Raw genomic sequence first — 10,000 nt, 5'->3', positions numbered from 1 at the left:
GATGATGATGATGATGATGATGATGATGATGATGATGATGATGATGATGATGATGATGATGATGATGATGATGATGATGATGATGATGATGATGAAGCCTGCATTATCGATGTTTTCTTTCAAATTCCAAACATACTGATTTGCATTTTCTGTCAAATATTCCCTTCTGAAGATATGTCTTTAAGATTGCACACGTCTTTATACTATCTATAGGACAGCAACGAATAAGATCTGGCTCTCTCTCTCTCTCTGGCTCTCTCTCTCTCTCTCTCTCTCTCTCTCTCTCTCTCTCTCTCTCTCTCTCTCTCTCTCTCTCTCTCTCTCTCTCTCTCTCTCTCTCTGCAAGTCACCCACTCATTTTTTCTGTTCCCTTCCCCATCATTTGCTCTATGATTAGAAGACCCGATATTCAAAGCAATGCTAATCAGGAACGAGGAAAGCTGGATTAACATACTTATGAGTAAAAGCCCTGTTCTCATTAACTTAATCAACATGCAAACATGCGTTTGTGATCACAATATCATCTCCCAAATGTATTTCAAAAATATTGCTTCAATTTTCATGGCGGGGTCGATTTTGTAATTCATCATGCTCCAAATGCATTTCAAAATATAGCATAAATTCTCTGATGTAGTGTCTGGATTTATAATTTTATCATGAGTATGTTTTATTTATTTCTTATTATTATTTATATTACTATTTAGATCTAATTATTCATCAACATTACACTTACAGTCTGAATTTATGATTTATTTTCATTTATCTTTTAGTGCAAAAAATATATTTATCATACGTTATTATTACTTTCTAAAATATGTTCTTGGTCCTTATTAGTCTTACTCTACATACTTACATAATTCATTGCATTTATATACTTGTGTATACGTGTAACTATACTTGGATTCCAAGGCTACGTTACATGTTTTTATCAATGGTAACCCAGTGATAGGTACTTGTATGCAGTGGCGGTTCTACAAGATGAACAACGAAGCTGCTGCCCTGAGCTGCTGACATTCGGTCCCTGGACTGGGCTCAAGATCTCTCTTTTAACATCAACTGTATTTCACCCAACCGGCGACTGCTCTCCCTACTACTACTACGTAGAGACATTCACATTCTTATATAACCCAGAGAGGAAGCTAAAAGCTTCTTCCTATAGAAATATGTGGGAGGTTCCGGAAACCGTTGCCAGCCACTACGAGGCCGTGGGTTTTCCGTTTAGTGAAACTAAAGGAAATTTTTGATTAATGATAATCCATTACATCAGGATCAACTTTTGATATATTGTTCTGGCTAGGGCCACACTACTTCATTCAGCTCTGACTAACCATAAAAACAAATAAATTTTGATTAACCAGTTCATCAATGAACGACTACTCTCTTTACTTTGAGACATTCTTCCAGACAATTTCACTCAGTTTAGAGGTAGTTTTAGGAAAAGAATATATATATCTCCTGAACCAGCGCGTGATATCAGCCAAGACATAGTTTTTATGGATGGACATGGTAGGTGGTAATGGACAAGGAATTGACTAGTGTAGGCCTTATGTTTTCTTGCAGTCTCCTTCTTTTCTATGTTGTTATAACATACGGAATTAAATCCCCGTAAGTCCAACAAAAGCTAGCATGCTTTGACACCTCGCAGAGCGGAGAAGTGAAAATTTGGTCCACCAGACTATTCTATTAAGCTGAGGGAAGCCCTTTGAATAGACATCCTGATGGGAAATGTATGTATATATATATATATATATATATATATATAATATATATATATATATATATATATATAATATATACATTTCCCATCAGGATGTCTATTCAAAAGGCTTCCCTCAGCTTAATAGAATATATATATTTTAGGACTAAATAAGGATGACTTATTATGTAGCAAGACATCCACACCACTGGTGTAAAATCAGAATGAATAAAATAATTAAATAAACAATTAAATAGACAAATAAATAAATAATTAATTATCTAATTAGATATCTAAATAGATAAATTACTTAACATACAAATTAATTAGTGAAATATAAAACAGATTAAGATTGATTAATCTAATAAAATAATGAATAAGTAAATAAGATTAGTAATCAAATATGAAATAACCAAAGAAACAGATGACAAATAATATTAACAAAAAATGTACCGGATTGTAAGAATTGAAGTCATTTTTCGTGAAACATGTAACTACACAAATCCTGAGAGGAGTCGATTTTCTAAAGGAGAGTTGCTGAATGAATGAAACGAAGAAGCGGTCCAACGGGAAGGTGAATGTACGCGCGCACAAAAGAGGAGACCACGGCTCAATGTCAACCTCCGAAAAGGGTAATTAGGCAGGAATGAAATGTCCGCTGAATAGGAAGGAGAGGTGAAGGCCGCATAAGTAAGGAAAAATGTGGAAGGGAAAGAAAGGGAGATGTGCAAATAAAATGAGACACGAAATGCGAAGGAAATCCGACAAGATCCAAAAGGAAAAGAGAAGAAGATGGTTCAGGTAAGAAGCCGAAATCTCGACAACGAAAACGGGAAAAGAAAAATATGAAATAAAATAAATAGATTTATGAATGAATAAGTAAATAAATAAAGAAAATACAAATAAGTAAAACATAAATGAATAAATGAATGAATGATTAAAAAAGATAATAATAAGTAAATTAAGTAATGCATTAATATGTATATACATTAATTAATTAATTAATGAAAGATATGTGTTCGTGTTACACTATAAAGGTTTTCTACAGCTGACGCCAGACTATTTGACTCATCTGAAGAAAGAACTTCGGGAACAAACAGTAGGAGCTTGTGAGAAATAAAAACGTCAACCATTCACCACTTGGACAACTATAATCAAGTCAACGAAGATGATACTCGTAGGTTTTGAGGATACAAGAGTGAAAACATCAATTAATTTATTTTAAAAAGTTGAATGAAATAATAAAAAATTACGTAAAGACTATGTTGGGAATCTGAAATAAATAAACAAATATATTCCTCAAATATTCAAGAAAAAAATCCGAAATCTAGAAAGTTTCTGTTAACAGAAACACTTTCTAATGATCTATTGTATTTCTGAATACTGGAGATTTCCGAATTTCAGAGAAAGATTTCCAACTCAGTGAGAGGACTTCTTCACCCAGAATGGATGGATCGCATCCATACTCCCTTCTAGAAATAGGCTCAATCTCTGTGTATGTATATTATATATAGTGTACATATATACATACATACTCGTACATGTACACACACACACACACACGGGTTCGAATCCCGCCAATGGCTGAAATAATTTCAGTATTGCTGCGCTGCGGGTTGTTACTCCAACTCTCGTAGCCGGGGAGTTGGGCAGGTGTGTGCGCGTAAGGTCACTACATTACCAATAGATCGGTTATATATGAGCTCTGAGCTCTCTTCCGGAAGGTAAAATAGCAGTCGATCACGAGTCCTACACGTGATCCAAGACCATGGTGAATCACACACACACACATGTATATGTACATATATATATATATATATATATATATGTACATATATATATGTACATATATATATATATATATATATATATATATATATATATATATATATATATATATATATATATTATCGGAAAATTTTCAAACACTGGACTCGCAGAAACAGAATTAACTACCGAAGTTTCGAACCCTGTCCGGGATTCGTCTTTAGGGTTATACAATGTCAGCAAAAGGAATCAATTAAAAAGTAGTGTACCGGTGTTCCCTGGGACAGGTCCCACCAGATTGAACAGAGTTGCAGGTCTACAGAATTTCACACTAGTAAAACTCCCCGACATGGAGTGAGGATTACAAAATTATATAAATAAGAGGCACAAACATGCTGAAAAAATCTCACTCAGGACAAAATCCCCATTCCTAAGCCGCCGGCCATCCCTCCTACGGTCCTGCCTGTAATCACAATAAAAATCATAACAACAAAATCAAATCATATCCTGAATGACATGCAGAAATTAATCACAAGGTTTTCTAAAGTATCATAAAAATGGAACCACCGAAATAAAAAAGGAAGGAACGAAAAGAACAAAAAGAACCAAATATCACAAACCCGACCGATATTTGGTTCTTTTTGTCCTTTTTGTTCCTTTTTTATTTCGGTGGTTCCGTTTTTTTTATGACACTTTAGCAAACCTTTTAATTAATTTCTGCATGTCATTCAGGATATGTTTTAATTTTCTTGGTATGATTTGTTTTGTAGCTACAGAGGATCTAATGGCAGGCAGGACCGTAGGAGGAATGGCCGGCGGCTTAGAAATGAGATTTTAGGAGTGAGATTTTTTCCAGCATGTTTGTGCCTCTTATATATAATTCTGTAATCCTTTCTCCATGTTGGGGAATTTTACTAGTGTGAAATTCTGTAGACCTGCAACTCTGTTCAATCTGGTTGGACCTGTCCCAGGGAACACCGGTATACTACTTAATTGATTCCATTTGCTGACATTGTATAACCCTGAAGACGAACCACGGACAGGGTTCGAAACGTCGGTAGTAAATTCTGTTACCGAGTCCGGTGCTTGAAATTTTTCCGATAACATGGCTCCTGGACTCCAGCTCTTTACGCACGCACACACGCACACATATATATATTTATATACATATGTATATATATATATATACATATATATATATACATAAATAGTATTTTAGACTTATATTTCCATTTTAGATTACTTTATTGGTATTACTATCATCATCATCATTATGATAACTATTATTATTATTGTTAATTACTATTACTATTATTATCAATGCTATTATTATTAATTACTAATATTATTATCACTAATTATAATGTTATCATTGACTAATTCATCGAATTATTCGTTTGTAGATAAACATTTATCCTATCAATTTATTATCCAATTTATTCCTCTCCTTATTTCTTTTTCTACGGTTTCTTTTTTCTTCTCTTCATTGTTTTTCTCTTTTTTCTCTATTATTTTCTTCTTTTTCCTTTCTTTGTCTTCACTGTTTTTCTGTTGTTTTTTTATCGTTTTTCTTTCCTTTTTTTCTTAATTATTTTTCTTTTTCTTCGTTCTTTTTTCTTTGTCTTCACGGTTTCTCTATTTGTTTTTTTTTTCTTTTTCATTTTTTCTCCTTTTTTATTTTATTTATTCATTTATATAATCATTTTTTTTTTTTTTTTTTAATTCTCTCCTGAGCTGGAATCTCCCCCATGTGAATTCTCGGGAAACAAGACATGACTCCGTCACTCCCAGAAAATCCCCGAGAAAGGTTCAGTAAAGAAAAACATAAACAACTCAGATGTGTAGAAGCCAATATGGCACATCACAAGGACGGAAGCAATTAGAGAAGGACGGGACGGGGGAAAGAGCAAAATGTAAAGGGGACGAGGAAAGAAGAAGCAAGCAAGCAAGCAAGCAAGCAAGGAAGGAAGGGCAGGGAAGAACTGAAGGAGGAATGAAGAGAGGGAGGGAGGGAAAGGAGGAGGATGGGAGGGAGGGAAGGCTGGGGAAAGAAGGAGGGAGGGAAGGATGGGGAGGGAAGGAGGGAAGGAAGGAAAATGGAAGGGAGGGAAGAAAGGAAGGAAGGAGAGAGGGAGGGAAGGCTGGGGAAAGGAGGAGGGAGGGAAGGATGGGGAGGGAAGGAGGGAGGGAAGGAAAATGGAAGGGAGGGAAGAAAGGAAGGAAGGAGAGAGGGAGGGAAGGAGAAATGGAGGAAGGAAGGAAAGGAAGGAGGAAAAGAAGGAAAGAAGGGAAGAAAGGAGAAAAAGAAGACACGAATGAAAGAAAGGAAGAAGGAAGAGGGGAAGGAGGTAGGGAAGGAAGAAAAGAAGGAAGAAAGGGAAGAAGGGAGTGAGGAAGGAAGGAAGGAAGGGCAGGGAAGAACTGAAGGAGGGAAGAAGAGAGGGAGGGAGGGAAAGGAGGAGGATGGGAGGGAGGGAGGGAAAGGAGGAGGATGGGAGGGAGGGAAGGCTGGGGAGAGAAGGAGGGAGGAAAGGATGGGGAGGGAAGGAGGGAAGGAAGGAAAATGGAAGGGAGGGAAGAAAGGAAGGAAGGAGAGAGGGAGGGAAGGAGAAATGGAGGAAGGAAGGAGGGAAAGAAAGGAAGAAAGGAGGAAAAGAAGGAAAGAAGGGAAGAAAGGATAAAAAGAAGACACGAATGAAAGAAAGGAGGGAGGAAGAGGGGAAGGAGGTAGGGAAGGAAGGAAAGAAGGAAGAAAGGGAAGAAGGGAGTGAAGAAGGAAGGAACGATGGAAGAAAGAAAGGGAGGAAAAAGGGAAGAGAGGAAGGGAAGAAGGAAGAATGGAATGGAGGAAAGAAGGAAAGGAGAGAAGGAAAGAGGTAAGTAAAGAAGAAAGGAAGGAAGGAAACAAAGAAGGAGGAAGGAAACAAAGAAGGAGAAAGGAAGGAAGAGAGCAATATGGCACAGGACAATAAAACGGAGAGAAGAAGAGAAGGTTATAGGGGAAGAGAGGAAGGAAGAGAGGAAGGAAGAGAGGAAGTAAGAGAGGAAGTAAGAGAGGAAGGAAGAGAGGAAGGAAGAGAGGAAGGAAGAGGGGAAAGGAAAAGGAGCAAGCTTTTGGCATGTCATGGAAGACTATTACGGTCTAACTGATGAATACAGGAAAGAACATCAAGGTGCCATGACGTGCGCACGCGCATGCACGCACGCACACACACACACACACACACACACACACACACACGCACACACACACACACACGCACACACACACATACATACGCACACGCACACACACATATGGGCTAAGCAAACGGTGGTAGCTGGCGGAAGGCGTGGGAAGGCGAGAAAGGCGAGGAAGGCGGAAGGCGTGGGACGCTGTGGAGGTAGAAACCGTGAAAAGGTGGAGGAAGAAGAGGAAGAGGAGGAGGAAGAAGAGGAAGAAGAGGAAGAGGAGGAGGAAGAAGAGGAAGAGGAGGAGGAAGAAGAGGAAGGAGGAGGAAGAAGAGGAAGAGGAGGAGGAAGAAGAGGAAGAGGAGGAGGAAGAAGAGGAAGAGGAGGAGGAAGAAGAGGAAGAGGAGGAGGAAGAAGAGGAAGAGGAGGAAGAAGAGGAAGAGGAGGAGGAAGGAGGAGGAAGAAGAGGAAGAGGAGGAGGAAGAAGAGGAAGAGGATGAGGGGGAGGAGGACTAGGAGGAGGTGGAGGAAAAGAAGGGAGAGGAGGAGGAAGAGGAGGAGGAACTGGATGAGAAGGTGGGGAAAGAAGGAATAAGACGAGAAGAAGAGGAAGAAGAGGAAAAGGAAGAGGAAGAAGAGGAGATGGAGGTAGAGGAAAAAACGATGAGGAAGAGGAAGAAGAGGTGGGGGAAGAAGAAAAAGACGACATGGAGGAGGAGGAGGAGGAGGAGGAGGAGGAGGAGGAGGTTTAAGTTGTGACGATAGTCACGTAGAATGTATTGTACGTGGAAGGTGCCGGGAAGTGATGCCAAAAGTTGCACGTGCAATTGCAGTTGAAAGAGAGAGAGAGAGAGAGAGTTTACCTAACTGTATCTATCAAACTGTAGTATTGAGGAAAGGAGCAACGCTCGTGCGGTCCTGTTTCTTACTCTCCAATTATCACAACCTAGCTTCAAATACATAGTTTTACAATTTGAGATCTATCCTTGATTATCATACATTTGAATCCATGTATTATTTCAGCTTGAGCTACATTATATCACCTAAGCTATTCAGAGTACGTATGCGTCTGTATGGGCAGCTGTACTTATTCCCATTCTTTAGACATTTAGTCATTCTCCATTTTTTCTCATGATGTCTTAAAGCCCACCCATTTCTAACCTAGAGATTTAACGAGATGAGTACTTTGAGCAAGTCTACTCTTTCTCACTGATCCTTCAATGTTGGGAGACCCAATACTTTTAGTCTCTCCTCATGTGGCTCACCTGCCAGGCCCTTTGTATTCTTTCAACCTTGCTTATATCCTTCATTCTGTGTGGGGGACCATACCACTGACGCATATTCAAGTCTTGGACGGATCAGGATTTCTACGAGTTTTTTCGTCACTTCTTCATTGTATAGTGAAAAGCCACTCTAATGTTCTGCAGCAGTCATGTGCCTCTTCTACCATCTTGCTGATACATCTGTCAGGTGACAGGTTGTCTTTTATCAGCATTCCCAAATCTTTCTCCTCTTTTGCATTTCTAATGGATTCGCTCCACAAGGAATAGTTCAAAGATGGTCCTTTTGAGTTATTGCCCATTTCCAATACTTTGCATCTTTTTGGTATTGTAATTCATTTTCCGTTCTTGGTCCCATGCGAATATAGTGTCTAGACCATTTTGCAACAGCCGATAGTCCTCGTTTTTCATTCTTCTCATGATATCTGCATAATTCACAAACGCGCGCGTCCGTTTGTGTGTGTGTGTGTGTGTGTGTGTGTGTGTGTGTGTGTGTGTGTGTGTGTGTGTGTGTGTACATTTACCTAATTGTATCTAGTTGTAGTATACAAGAAAGAAGTAACACTAGTGAGGTCTTGTCTCGTACTCTCAAATTGATCATACTTAGGTTGAAATCCATGTGTGTGTGTCTATTCATACAAAGGATTACAAAAACGGAGCATGCCAACAGGAGACCTTTTGGTCCATATCTAGGTCGGACGCGAAAAAAACATAATAATAAATTAATAAATAAAAACTATAATAATGTAAATAACAAATAAAATACATAAACAAATGCATAGGTATAGTTAAATAATAAACAAATCGGTAAATAGTAAATAATAATAAATTGACATATAACTAATCATTAATGAGAATCAGACAAATGATAACAAAACAAAAACAAATAATATCAAATAAATTATAATCATTATGTATATATATGTATATATATACATATATATATATACATATATATATATATATATATATATATATATATATATATATGCATTCAACACTAACACTACTGTATCTTTCATCATGATTTCAAAAGACACTTGGAATTGATTATTATTTTCAACGTCCTTTGACCATACACGGTTATCTTTAGTCGTTATAGTTAATTAATTAATTAATTAATCAATAAAATGTACAGTACAGGGTTAATAGCACAATTGTGGGTGCCCACTTCCTTTGACTGTATTCAACATGGTTTTCCGATATACAATACATATAACATATATAAAATTAGGGTATATGGGAGGAGGAGTAAGAAGAAGAAGAGGGAAAAGGAAAAGGAGGAGGAGGAGAGGGAGGTGGAGGAGAGGGAGGAGAAGTAAGAGGAGTGAGGAGCAGAAGGAGGAGGAGGAAGGAGGAGGAGGAAGGAGGAGGAGGAAGGAGGAGGAGGAAGGAGGAGAAGGAGGACAGGGGAGGGGAGGGAGACTGATGGGGGACACCCAATACCCATTACATCGGAACCCAAGCGAAAAGCAAACCGAGTAGACTCCACCAACCCTCACACTCTCCCTCCCTCCCTCTCCCTCCCTGTCTCTAAGCTCCACCACTATTGCCGCCACCACCACCACTACCACCACCATCAAGCCACGGTCATTATCAAAAATACAAATATATTAGTTTTTGTATGTGTGTGTTTCTGTGTGTGTGTGTGTGTGTGTGTGTGTGTGTGTGTGTGTGTGTGTGTGTGTGTGTGTGTGTGTGTGTGTGTGTGTGTGTGTGCTTCTGTGTGTGTATGTGTGCGTGTGTGTGTCTTTGTGTGTGTATGTGAACACAGTTACCCATATACACATGTCATTCAATGAAACATATATGACAAGATACACAATTCCTTCTCGATATTGTGAACTTTTAAAATAAAATAAAATAAATTCTTCAAAATCTAGATATTTTCGGATACTAAGTATCTTCATCCCCAATATTGGCAATTCCCGTAATTTAAAGCTTCTCAATAGAAAGAATTATTTGTATATACATTTAACACGCAGATGAATGTGGCGCTCTGACAAATCACTTCACAGATCGTTTGAAATGAATTATTACAAAAATTTAGATAAAATATTATGAAAATATATCAGTGCTGCACACA

The sequence above is a fragment of the Oratosquilla oratoria genome, chromosome 8 (assembly GCF_046742065.1).
Source record: "Oratosquilla oratoria isolate Oo_2021 chromosome 8, ASM4674206v1, whole genome shotgun sequence".
In the NCBI taxonomy this organism is placed as follows: Eukaryota; Metazoa; Arthropoda; class Malacostraca; order Stomatopoda; family Squillidae; genus Oratosquilla; species Oratosquilla oratoria.
This window is presented reverse-complemented; position numbering follows the sequence as displayed.